The 14,355-nt window shown below is 43.5% G+C and overlaps 1 long non-coding RNA gene across 2 annotated transcripts; it reads left to right on the top strand.

Moving 5' to 3' along the window:
* Window positions 1-3,286: 3,286 nt before the first annotated feature.
* Window positions 3,287-5,455, top strand: LOC149978213 (uncharacterized). 2 transcript variants are annotated; one of them, XR_016486515.1, is made up of 3 exons: window positions 3,287-5,043; window positions 5,120-5,256; window positions 5,341-5,455. It is a non-coding gene; the product is annotated as an uncharacterized LOC149978213 (long non-coding RNA). The 2 variants fall into 2 exon arrangements; XR_016486514.1 differs by having other exon boundaries at window positions 3,287-5,256.
* Window positions 5,456-14,355: the final 8,900 nt, after the last annotated feature.

Genomic DNA, 14,355 nt, shown 5'->3' with positions numbered 1-14,355 from the left:
CGGAGGAGGTCTATAACCAGCCTGAATAGGCCTATAACTCCATTATGTTGAATGTGGTAGTCTGTCTATAACCAGCCGGAGGAGGTCTATAACCAGCCTGAATAGGCCTATAACTCCATTAGGTTGAATGTGGTAGTCTGTCTATAACCAGCCTGAGTAGGTCTATAACCAGCCGGAGGAGGTCTATAACCAGCCTGAATAGGCCTATAACTCCATTAGGTTGAATGTGATATCTGTCTATGACCAGCCTGAGGAGGTCTATAACCAGCCTGAGGAGGTCTATAACCTGCCTGAATAGGCCTATAACCAGCCTGAATAGGCCCATAACCAGCCTGAGTAGGTCTATAACCAGCCTGAGGAGGTCTATAACTCCATTAGGTTGAATGTGATAGTCTGTCTATAACCAGCCTGAGTAGGTCTATAACCAGCCCGAATGGGTCTATAACCAGCCTGAGTAGGTCTATAACTCCATTAGGTTGAATGTGACAGTCTGTCTATAACCAGCCTGAGGAGGTCTATAACCAACCTGAATAGGTCTATAACTCCATTAGGTTGAATGTGACAGTCTGTCTATAACCAGCCTGAGGAGGTCTATAACCAGCCTGAGGAGGTCTATAACCAGCCTGAGGAGGTCTATAACTCCATTAGGTTGAATGTGACAGTCTGCCTATAACCAGCCTGAATAGGTCTATATCTACATTAGGTTGAATGTGATAGTCTGTCTATAACCAGCCTGAACAGGCCTATAACCAGCCTGAACAGGCCTATAACCAGCCTGAACAGGCCTATAACCAGCCTGAACAGGCCTATAACCAGCCTGAACAGGTCTATAACCAGCCTGAACAGGCCTACAGTTCCATTCCTTTTCTATTCGGAGTTTAGAGAAATTAATCAAATTGGAAAGTAGCTATTTTCAGGCTGGTTAATGTGACGCATGTACAGTATGTTGAATTTGGGAAAAAAATCCGCCCACACTCGGCCCGCCCACCTACTCAGCCAATCAGGATCCGCGCCCGCGGCATACAGCATACCTTTTGACTATACAAAGTAGTACGCGACGATTAGTACATAGTATGCAGTTTAAGTATGTAGTACGCTAGTATGTATTTTTGGGGTGGGGACACGGCCACTGTGTAAAGTATATACTTCTTGTCGTGGAGTTCATCTGACATGATTTTTAAAAAGCAAAGTCCGGGTTGAAGGCCAGAGTCTGTTTGAAAACGAGATGCTCTGAAGGTCCGAGGGGGGGAGGGGGGGAGGGGGGAGTGGGCGGGGGGGTCAAAGCCCTGTTCACTGTCCTCTGTTCCTCTCAACCGCGTCCCCTAGCGTCTAGATCTAATCAGTCCAAAGTCCGGGTTGAAGGCCAGAGTCTGTTTGAAAACGAGATGCTCTGACGGTCCGAGGGGGGGAGGGAGGAGTGGGCGGGGGGGTCAAAGCCCTGTTCACGGTCCTCTGTTCCTCTCAACCACGTCATCCTAGCGTCTAGATCTAATCAGTCCAAAGTCCGGGTTGAAGGCCAGAGTCTGTTTGAAAACGAGATGCTCTGAAGGTCCGAGGGGGGGGGGGGGAGGGGGTCAAAGCCCTGTTCACGGTCCTCTGTTCCTCTCAACCACGTCCCCTAGCGTCTAGATCTAATCAGTCCAAAGGACGGATATCGGGTTGAGGTGACCACGAATAGAGCTTTGTTCTAGAGTCTACAACCAATCAGTGCTAGGGACAGCTGTTTGCTAGAGTCTACAACCAATCAGTGCTAGGGACAGCTGTTTGCTAGAGTACAAACTCAGAAGAGAAACAGAGTTGACAATCAATTTCTGTGCTGTAGCTGTAGGTGGGTTGTCTGTGAGTACTGCTGCCTGTTGGACACAGTGCACAAATATATTGATTTGTCAGCAGCAATGCATTAAAAACATACCATTCCCCAAAAACAAATCGGTCGGTCGTTGCGGATAGGCCTCTTAGAAAGAGGTTGAAGACGGACGACCAGGACACGGGAGGGAGGGAGAATTTATAATTCCTCACGTCGTCCGTCTGTGTCCAGCTCTAAGTGATTAGGGATGTCATCGTCCTCCAATCTCTCTCTCTCTCTTTTATTCTCTATCCCTCTCCCTCAATTTCAATTCTATTTTAATTTAATTAAGGGGCTTTATTGGCATGGGAAAAACACATGTTAACATTGCTAAAGCAGGTGAAAGAGAAAATAAACAAAAGTGAAATAAACAATAAAATGAACAGTAAACATTAACAGTCACAGAAGTTACAGAAGAATAAAGACGTTACAAATGTCATACAGTGTTGTAATGATGTAGAAATAGTTAAAGTACACAAGGGAAAATAAATCAACATAAATGTGGGTTGTATTTACAATGGTGTTTGTTCTTCACTGGTTGCCCTTTTCTCGTGGCAACAGGTCACAAATCTTGCTGCTGTGAGGGCACACTGTGGTATTTCACCCAGTAGATATGGGAGTTTATCAAAATTGTTTTCGAATTCATTGTGGGTCTGTGTAATCTGAGGGAAATATGTCTCTCTAATATGGTTATACATTGGGCAGGAGGTTAGGAAGTGCATCTCAGTTTCCAACTAATTTTGTGGGCAGTGAGCACATAGCCTGTCTTCTCTTGAGAGCCATGTCTGCCTACGGCGGCCTTTCTCAATAGCAAGGCTATGCTCACTGAGTCTGTACATAGTCAAAGCTTTCCTTAATTTTGGGTCAGTCACAGTGGTCAGGTATTCTGCCACTGTGTACTCTCTGTTTAGGGACAAATAGCATTCTAGTTTGCTCTGTTTTTTTGTTAATTCTTTCCAATGTGTCAAGTAATTATCTTTTTGGTTTTCTCATGATTTGGTTGGGTCTAATTGTGCTGTTGTCCTGGGGCTCTGTAGGGTGTGTTTGTGTTTGTGAACAGAGGACCAGCTTGCTTAGGGGACTCTTCTCCAGGTTCATCTCTCTGTAGGTGATGGCTTTGTTATGGAAGGTTTGGGAATCGCTTCCTTTTAGGTGGTTGTAGAATTTAACAGCTCTTTTCTGGATTTTGATAATTAGCGGGTATCGGCCTAACTCTGCTCTGCATGCATTATTTGGTGTTCTACGTTGTACACGGAGGATATTTTTGCAGAAACTCTCTCTCTCTCTCTCTCTCTCTCTCTCTCTCTCTCTCTCTCGCCCTCCCTCTCGCTACCCCCCATCGGTCCAGCCGGCTCAGTTTACAGAACAACAAGAAAGGTATGTCATGATACTGTCTGTTAGTCACTCTGGGGTGGGGGGGGGGGGGGGGCTTGTTGTGTCTTCTATTAAAGCATCCTCATTAACCAATATATTACAGGATGCTCTACTGCCATTCAACCAAACTGCACAGAGAGAAAAACGTTCAGTTTTAGTTTTCCTCCAGGACATGTCTGGACGTGTATTAGCGGTCTGTCTCTATGTGTGGAGGTACCCTGGGGTTATATACACTGTATGTATTTATGTATACAACCACCTCTCTCTTGCTCTCATCGGCAGCCAGGTACAGAGAGACGATGCTAAGCTACAGAGGTACAGTAGTCTTCTGATGGTTTAGAGACCTGACCGTGTGTTTTCAGGTCTGTAGTCTCCTCATGGTTTAGAGACCTGACCGTGTGCTTTCAGGTCTGTGGTCTCCTGATGGTGGGGAGACCTGACCGTGTGCTTTCAGTTCTGTGGTCTCCTGATGGTGGGGAGACCTGACCATGTGTTTTCAGGTGACTGACTGAGGTAGAAACTCACAGGCCTGACATGGAGGGAGGGAGGTAGGGAGGTAAGTAAGTAAGTAAGTAAGTAGGGAGGTAAGTAAGTAAGTAAGTAAGTAAGGAAGGAAGGAAGGAAGGAAGGAAGGAAGGAAGGAAGGAAGGAAGGAAGGAAGGAAGGAAGGAAGGAAGGAAGGAGTGGATTTGTACAACTTAGACTGTCTGTTCCTGGCCATGTCCTGAGGACAGCTCCAGGGAAGCTGCACCGTAGGGATGGTACCAGGTTTCCTCCAGATGTGACGCTTGGCATTCAGGCCAAAGAGTTCAATTGTGGTTTCATCAGACCAGAGAATCTTGTTTCTCATGGTCTGGGAGTCTTTCGGAGCCTTTTGGCAAACTCCAAGCAGGCTGTCATGTGCCTTTACTGAGGAGTGGTTTCCGTCTGGCCACTCTACCATAAAGGCCTAATTGGTGGAGTGCTGCAGAGATGGTTCTCCTTCTGGAATGTTCTCCCATCTCCTCAGAGGAACTCTGGAGCTCTGTCAGAGTGACCATTGGGGTTCTTGGTCACCTCCCTGACCACGGCCCTTCTCCCCAGATTGCTCAGTTTGGCCGGGCGACCAGCTATAGGAAGAGTCTTCGTGGTTCCAAACTTCTTCCATTTAAGAATGATGGAGGCCACTGTGATCTTGGGAACCTTCAATGCTGCAGAAATGTTTTGGTGTCCTTCCCCAGATCTGTACCTCGACACAATCCTGCCTCGGAGCTCTACGGACAATTCCTCGGACATCATGACTTGATTTTTGCTCTGACATGCACTGTCAACTGTGGGACCTTACAGGTGTGTGCCTTTCCAAATATATGTCCAATCAATTGAATTTACCACAGGTGGACTCCAATCAAGTTGTAGTATGTAAATAAGATATTTTTGTTTTCTATTTTTAATAAATTTGCTGCGTCATTATGAGCTATTGTGTATAGATTGGGGTATTGTGTGTAGATTGGGGTATTGTGATGTCATTATGGGGTATTGTGATGTCATTATGGGGTATTGTGATGTCGTTATGGGGTTTTGTGTATAGATTGAAGAGGGAAAATGTTTTAATTAATCCATTTTAGAATAAGGCTGTAACATAACAAAATATGGTACATGTCAAAGGGGTCTGAATACTTGTCCGAATGCCTCGTATATTCCTCTCCTATGTACTGGATGTGTCAATAAGATAACAAGATGGAAAGGAAGGGGAATAGAGAGATGGAGGTGTGGAGGTGTGGTGTGATTCATGGATGTGTCAATAAGCTAACAAGATGGAAAGGAAGGGGAATAGAGAGATGGAGGTGTGGAGGTGTGGTGTGATTCATGGATGTGTCAATAAGATAACAAGGAGGGAAGGAGTGGAATAGAGAGATGGAGGTGTGGTGTGATTCATGGATGTGTCAATAAGATAACAAGGAGGGAAGGAGTGGAATAGAGAGATGGAGGTGTGGAAGTGTGGTGTGATTCATGGATGTGTCAATAAGATGGAAAGGAAGGGCAATAGAGAGATGGAGGTGTGGAGGTGTGGTGTGATTCATGGATGTGTCAATAAGATCACAAGATGGGAAGGAGGGGAATAGAGAGATGGAGGTGTGGAGGTGTGGTGTGATTCATGGATGTGTCAATAAGATAACAAGATGGAAAGGAAGGGGAATAGAGAGATGGAGGTGTGGTGTGATTCACGGATGTGTCAATAAGATAACAAGATGGAAAGGAAGGGGAATAGAGAGATGGAGGTGTGGTGTGATTCACGGTCTGCTCATAAAACACTGGACGAATCTGTCAAAGAGCACCGAGTGGAATAATTGTTTGGGGAAATCTCGAAGGAGCCCCTCACACAACTCGTTGGAAGTGTTCAGAGGCTTTTGAATGCGAGTGCTGACATTGGAAGAACTCAAGGGCGTGGAAGGGAGGGAGGAAGGGAGGGAGGAAGGGAGGGAGGAAGGGAGTAAATGGGGGGGATGAATGAAGAAAGATGGAGCCGAGGGAGGAAGGGAGTAAAGGTGGGGGGTGGGGGGGGGTGAATTAAGAAAGATGGAGCCGCAGTGCATTCTCTTCAGACGTTATAAGGGAGGGAGGAAGGGAGTAAAGGTGGGGGGTGAATGATGAAAGATGGAGCCGCAGTGCATTCTCTTCAGACGTTATAAGCAGCGAAAAGCTGCTTTCAAGACTGAACGTTTGAGGGAATAAACGGACGGTGAGTCTTTTAACGTGTCAAGAACACCGGATTTTGCCAACTTCAGGAGATCGTTGTAAACCGAGACACTGGAAACTGCTAGAATATCAGCTAGATAAACCTAGCTGTTTCTTTGAGTAAGAACTAGTCGTGAGAGAAAGAGATAGAAAGAGAGAGGACAAGACGAGAGAGAGAGAGAGAGAGAGATGACGAGAGAGAGAGAGAGAGAGAGAGAGGACAAGATGAGAGAGAGAGGACAACACAAGAGAAAGAGAGAGAGGACAAGACGAGAGAGAGAAAAAGAGAGAGGACAAGACGAGAGAGAGAGAGGGAGAGAGGGGGGAGGGAGAGAGAGAGAGAGAGAGAGGACAAGATGAGAGAGAGAGAGGACAACACAAGAGAAAGAGAGAGAGGACAAGACGAGAGAGAGAAAAAGAGAGAGGACAAGACGAGAGAGAGAGAGGGAGAGAGGGAGGGAGGGAGAGAGGGAGAGAGGGGGGAGGGAGAGAGGGAGAGAGGGGGGAGGGAGAGAGGGAGAGAGGGGGGGAGAGAGAGAGGGAGAGAGGGGGGGAGGGAGAGAGGGAGAGAGGGGGGGGAGAGAGGGAGAGAGGGGGGGGGGCATTTTCCCAATAGAGGAACATTGAAAAGAATAAAAGGACTTGGTTGGTTCAGTCTATTGCACATTAACTACCTTGAATTCATTATGAAGTAGCTTTGATTCTAGCAGCCCCCCCCCCCCCACTCCCCCCATCTCCCATCAACAGCATGCGCTGCATTATGTGTGATGCTGATTGGCTTGTTATGTTGTGGAACCAGGTGCATGCTGGGTAGAACGGCAGGGAGGCTGATTAGGACCTGGATTGGCCTTAAGCCTCTGGTTAGACCTACTGTGTGTGTGTGTGTGTGTGTGTGTGTGTGTGTGTGTGTGTGTGTGTGTGTGTGTGTATGCGTGTGCGTGTGTGTGTGTGTGTGTGTGTGTGTGTGTGTGTGTGTGTGTGTGTGTGTGTGTGTGTGTGTATGCGTGTGTGTGTGTGTGTGTGTGTGTGTGTGTGTGTGTGTGTGTGTGTGTGTGTGTGTGTGTATGCGTGTGTGTGCGTGTGTGACGGTTATTAGACTTACCCGACGCCCCCCTCGGTTGCTCGGAGTTAAATTGGGTCCATTGTGGAAACCGGGGGTTCAATAAAGTCTGAATGCAACAACAAGAGAATCCACTGCCGTTCTGCTGTCCGTTTATGTTCTGTTGGGAAAATCAACACCTCTCCTGTTGGGAGAAAATCAGCTTTCAGAGGCGCCTGGGAGAAAATATATTGGACGTTCAACGATAAAAGTTTCCATGTGTTCAGAGCAGTGGACTTCAGGAAATGGGGAACCCAATGAAAAGAGTGTTCTCAAGACAGCCGAGAGAAGAAGAAAAAAAAAAGAGAACAAAGAGGAGAGAAACGCGACAGAGATGTTTTAGGACAGAGCAAACTGGGAACGATTAAACACAATTCCAGCTCGTGTGATTACATCTATTGGGAATATGACAACAAAAATAAAAAATAAAGTTTTCTTTATGAATCAAGGCGGTGACAGAATTGTGACAGACAGAGAGTCTTTGAAGTGTTCAGCGGAATTCAACGAGGAAGTAACAGAACGACCAGGAACTAGTAGATAAAACATCTCTTTCTCTTTCTCTTTCTCAACCCCCTCCTTTCTTTCTCTCTCTCTCTATCTCTCTCTCCCTCTCTCTCTCACCCCCCTCTCTCTCTCTCTCTCTCTCCCTCTCTCTTTTCTTCTCTCCATCCTTTTCTGGCCTGGTTAATAGGGCAGCACCGCAGATCAAAATAACATTATCTCTGATTAATCAATCAATGGCCTGGTGGCCTCCTCTCGTCCTTTAGATTGATCTCTCTGGCTGTGTGATACAGGGGGGGATATCTGTGTGATACAGGGGGATATCTGTGGGATACAGGGGGATATCTGTGTGATACAGGGGGATATCTGTGTGATACAGGGGAAATCTGTGGGATACAGGGGGATATCTGTGTGATACAGGGGGATATCTGTGTGATACAGTGTGATATCTGTGTGATACAGGGGATATCTGTGTGATACAGGGGGATATCTGTGTGATACAGGGGAAATCTGTGGGATACAGGGGGATATCTGTGTGATGCAGGGGGATATCTGTGTGATGCAGGGGGATATCTGTGTGATACAGTGTGATATCTGTGTGATACAGGGGATATCTGTGTGATACAGGGGGATATCTGTGTGATGCAGGGGGATATCTGTGTGATACAGGGGGATATCTGTGTGATACAGGGGGATATCTGTGTGATACAGGGGGATATCTGTGTGATACAGGGGGATATCTGTGTGATATCGATATCTGTGTGATACAGGGGGATATCTGTGTTTTGCAGGGAGATATCTGTGTGATACAGGGGGATATCTGTGTGATACAGGGAGATATCTGTGTGATACAGGGAGATATCTGTGTGATACAGGGAGATATCTGTGTGATACAGGGGATATCTGTGTGATACAGGGGGATATCTGTGTGATGCAGGGGGATATCTGTGTGATACAGGGGGATATCTGTGTGATACAGGGGGATATCTGTGTGATACAGGGGGATATCTGTGTGATACAGGGGGATATCTGTGTGATATCGATATCTGTGTGATACAGGGGGATATCTGTGTTTTGCAGGGAGATATCTGTGTGATACAGGGGGATATCTGTGTGATACAGGGAGATATCTGTGTGATACAGGGAGATATCTGTGTGATACAGGGGGATATCTGTGTGATACAGGGAGATATCTGTGTGATACAGGGGGATATCTGTGTGATACAGGGGGATATCTGTGTGATACAGGGGGATATCTGTGTGATATCGATATCTGTGTGATACAGGGGGATATCTGTGTTTTGCAGGGAGATATCTGTGTGATACAGGGGGATATCTGTGTGATACAGGGAGATATCTGTGTGATACAGGGGGATATCTGTGTGATACAGGGAGATATCTGTGTGATACAGGGAGATATCTGTGTGATACAGGGAGATATCTGTGTGATACAGGGGGATATCTGTGTGATACAGGGGGATATCTGTGTGATATCGATATCTGTGTGATACAGGGGGATATCTGTGTGATACAGGGAGATATCTGTGTGGAGGTCAGTAGAAGAGCACTAGAGGCTTCGCAGCATGTGAAATGTTTTCCTGATTTGTCACACGGCTCTGCGCTGCTCAGGCTAATAAAAAGCAGGACAAATACACCGGCCTCATTGATTTCTTTCTTTCATTTCTTTCTCATTGATTTCTTTCTCCCCTCTTTATTTAAAACATTATTCCGTTCAAAGCTTATTCATTTACAAATAGAGTTCAAACATTTTCACAGTTCACCACCGGTGTTGTTGATGAGTGAAATGTGTTAGTTCGGTTCCCCAGGCAGCCTTATTAACATGGAATACAGTAAGCTACATTTACATGATGGAATACAGTAAGAACATTTACATGACGGAATACAGTAAGCTACATGTACCAGATGGAATACAGTAAGCTACATGTACCAGATGGAATACAGTAAGCTACATGTACCAGATGGAATACAGTACGCTACATGTACATGATGGAATACAGTAAGCTACATTTACATGATGGAATACAGTAAGCTACATTTACATGATGAAATACAGTAAACTACATGTACATGATGGAATACAGTAAGCTACATTTACATGATGGAATACAGTAAGCTACATGTACATGATGGAATACAGTAAGCTACATGTACATGATGGAATACAGTAAGCTACATTTACATGATGGAATACAGTAAGCTACATTTACATGATGGAATACAGTAAGCTACATTTACATGATGAAATACAGTAAGCTACATGTACCAGATGGAATACAGTAAGCTACATGTACCAGATGGAATACAGTAAGCTACATTTACATGATGAAATACAGTAAACTACATGTACATGATGGAATACAGTAAGCTACATTTACATGATGGAATACAGTAAGCTACATTTACATGATGGAATACAGTAAGCTACATTTACATGATGGAATACAGTAAGCTACATTTACATGATGAAATACAGTAAGCTACATTTACATGATGGAATACAGTAAGCTACATGTACATGATGGAATACAGTAAACTACATGTACATGATGGAATACAGTAAACTACATGTACATGATGGAATACAGTACGCTACATGTACCAGATGGAATACAGTAAGCTACATTTACATGATGAAATACAGTAAACTACATGTACATGATGGAATACAGTAAGCTACATTTACATGATGGAATACAGTAAGCTACATTTACATGATGAAATACAGTAAGCTACATTTACATGATGGAATACAGTAAGCTACATGTACATGATGGAATACAGTAAACTACATGTACATGATGGAATACAGTAAACTACATGTACATGATGGAATACAGTACGCTACATGTACATGATGGAATACAGTAAACTACATTTACATGATGAAATACAGTAAGCTACATTTACATGATGGAATATAGTAAGCTACATGTACATGATGGAATTCTACAATGTAGAAAATAGTAAAAATAAAGAAAAACCCTTGAATGAGTCGGTGTTGTAAAACTCGGTGGTGTGGATACATTGTAACAACTCTTTTGACTGGATACATTGTGACGACTCTTTTGACTGGATACATTGTAACGACTCTTTTGACTGGATACATTGTAACGACTCTTTTGACTGGATACATTATAACGACTCTTTTGACTGGATACATTGTGACGACTCTTTTGACTGGATACATTGTAACGACTCTTTTGACTGGATACATTGTAACGACTCTTTTGACTGGATACATTGTAACGACTCTTTTGACTGGATACATTGTAACGACTCTTTTGACTGGATACATTATAACGACTCTTTTGACTGGATACATTGTGACGACTCTTTTGACTGGATACATTGTAACGACTCTTTTGACTGGATACATTGTAACGACTCTTTTGACTGGATACATTGTAACGACTCTTTTGACTGGATACATTGTAACGACTCTTTTGACTGGATACATTGTAACGACTCTTTTGACTGGATACATTGTATCGACTCTTTTGACTGGATACATTGTATCAACTCTTTTGACTGGATACATTGTGACGACTCTTTTGACTGGATACATTGTAACGACTCTTTTGACTGGATACATTGTAACGACTCTTTTGACTGGATACATTGTAACGACTCTTTTGACTGGATACATTGTGACGACTCTTTTGACTGGATACATTGTAACGACTCTTTTGACTGGATACATTGTAACGACTCTTTTGACTGGATACATTGTGACGACTCTTTTGACTGGATACATTGTGACGACTCTTTTGACTGGATACATTGTAACGACTCTTTTGACTGGATACATTGTATCGACTCTTTTGACTGGATACATTGTAACGACTCTTTTGACTGGATACATTGTAACAACTCTTTTGACTGGATACATTGTGACGACTCTTTTGACTGGATACATTGTGACGACTCTTTTGACTGGATACATTGTGACGACTCTTTTGACTGGATACATTGTGACGACTCTTTTGACTGGATACATTGTGACGACTCTTTTGACTGGATACATTGTAACAACTCTTTTGACTGGATACATTGTGACGACTCTTTTGACTGGATACATTGTGACGACTCTTTTGACTGGATACATTGTGACGACTCTTTTGACTGGATACATTGTGACGACTCTTTTGACTGGATACATTGTAACGACTCTTTTGACTGGATACATTGTAACGACTCTTTTGACTGGATACATTGTATCGACTCTTTTGACTGGATACATTGTAACAACTCTTTTGACTGGATACATTGTAACAACTCTTTTGACTGGATACATTGTAACGACTCTTTTGACTGGATACATTGTAACGACTCTTTTGACTGGATACATTGTAATGACTCTTTTGACTGGATACATTGTAACGACTCTTTTGACTGGATACATTGTGACGACTCTTTTGACTGGATACATTGTGACGACTCTTTTGACTGGATACATTGTAACGACTCTTTTGACTGGATACATTGTAACGACTCTTTTGACTGGATACATTGTAACGACTCTTTTGACTGGATACATTGTAACGACTCTTTTGACTGGATACATTGTAACGACTCTTTTGACTGGATACATTGTAACGACTCTTTTGACTGGATACATTGTAACAACTCTTTTGACTGGATACATTGTAACGACTCTTTTGACTGGATACATTGTATCGACTCTTTTGACTGGATACATTGTAACGACTCTTTTGACTGGATACATTGTAACGACTCTTTTGACTGGATACATTGTAACAACTCTTTTGACTGGATACATTGTAACGACTCTTTTGACTGGATACATTGTAACGACTCTTTTGACTGGATACATTGTATCGACTCTTTTGACTGGATACATTGTAACGACTCTTTTGACTGGATACATTGTAACGACTCTTTTGACTGGATACATTGTAACAACTCTTTTGACTGGATACATTGTGACGACTCTTTTGACTGGATACATTGTGACGACTCTTTTGACTGGATACATTGTGACGACTCTTTTGACTGGATACATTGTGACGACTCTTTTGACTGGATACATTGTGACGACTCTTTTGACTGGATACATTGTAACGACTCTTTTGACTGGATACATTGTAACAACTCTTTTGACTGGATACATTGTGACGACTCTTTTGACTGGATACATTGTAACGACTCTTTTGACTGGATACATTGTAACGACTCTTTTGACTGGATACATTGTAACGACTCTTTTGACTGGATACATTGTAACGACTCTTTTGACTGGATACATTGTAACGACTCTTTTGACTGGATACATTGTAACGACTCTTTTGACTGGATACATTGTGACGACTCTTTTGACTGGATACATTGTAACGACTCTTTTGACTGGATACATTGTAACGACTCTTTTGACTGGATACATTGTAACGACTCTCGTGGGTGGAAGAAGGGGACCAAGGGGCAGCGTGGCAGGCGTTCATGATTTTTAATAAAACTGAACACCGCAACAACATAACAAAGCAGAAAAGAAAAAACACAGTTCTGTCAGGCAAACAAAACAGCTAAACAGAAAATAACTCCCCACACAAAACCCAAACGGAAAATCACAACTTCTATATGATCCCCAAATCAGAGACAACGATAGACAGCTGCCTCTGATTGGGAACCACACATGGCACAAAAAAAACAACAACAAAGAAATAGAAAACATAGAAACAGAAAACCTAGAATGCCCACCTTAATCACACCCTGAACCTAACCAAAAATAGATAATTAAAAGGCTCTCTAAGGTCAGGGCGTGACATATATTGTCAAATACACTAGATAGGTCGCAGTGAAACGTGTTGTTTTACAGGGTCAGACTTAGCACCACAGCACCCCTAGAGCAAATGAGCGTTAACTGCCTTGCTCAAGGGCACATTGGCATCATGTTTACCTTGTCGGCGAAGGGTATTCAAATCAGAGACCTTTCAGTTAACCAGCCCAATGCTCTACCCGCTAGGCTACCTTGCATTTCCCTGTCATCCATCTGGATCTTCCTGTGTATCTTTGACTCTTTAGAAGATGGAAGGCAAAAGGGGGTGGTAACCGTAACAACAGAGAACACTATTGAAGTGCACCATGATTTCTGTTCAAAGGAAAAACTCTGCGTCTCTTCTCGCCCCTCTTGCTGGCAATCCTATTGTTTTTTTGTTTTTTGATGTGACCTCCTTTCTCCTTACTTCTCCCTAACGTTAAATGCAAATGAGTTTAATTGCACACGACGAAGGAAAAGTAAACTTTCTTTCCATAGTTGTGTGTCTGGTTCCCTGTGGGGGGGTTTCCAGAGAGCTGCAGAAACTCTGCTCCAATTCTGTCATTGTCAAAGTTTTGACATAAACTGGCTCTTCAGTCGCCCTTTGTTGAGTGATGTAACGAGCGTACCAGGGTCCCAATTCCTTCCCCCGTTAATTTTTTAAAGGAGAAAAATGGAAGACGTCTATTCCTTAAAGGACTGCGTTGGGGATGCTTACACACTGACTATTGTAATGTTTCTGCTGTGATGTCTCTCGTTGGGTTTCTTTTATGCCTCCTTATCCGCGGGGGGGGCCGCTACCTTTGGCACTGTACCGTCAAAAACCAATGGCAGCTCTGAAATCATTTCAATAGCCTCTTAAGACGAGCCAAGAGAATTCAGATTCTTCACAGAAGTATTGTAGTATTGTAGTATGGCTGCTACTGGGGTGAGCTTCTACTGCTACTACTGCTAATACTACAGCTGCTACTGCTACTACTACTACAGCTGCTTCTGTTACTGCTGCTAATACTACAGCTGCTACTG

The sequence above is a fragment of the Oncorhynchus mykiss genome, chromosome 15, assembly GCF_057628025.1.
Source record: "Oncorhynchus mykiss isolate SJ-2025 chromosome 15, ASM5762802v1, whole genome shotgun sequence".
Taxonomy (NCBI): domain Eukaryota; kingdom Metazoa; phylum Chordata; class Actinopteri; order Salmoniformes; family Salmonidae; genus Oncorhynchus; species Oncorhynchus mykiss.
Note: the sequence above shows the minus strand (reverse complement) of the source record. Positions and strands in the feature narration are given on the sequence as shown.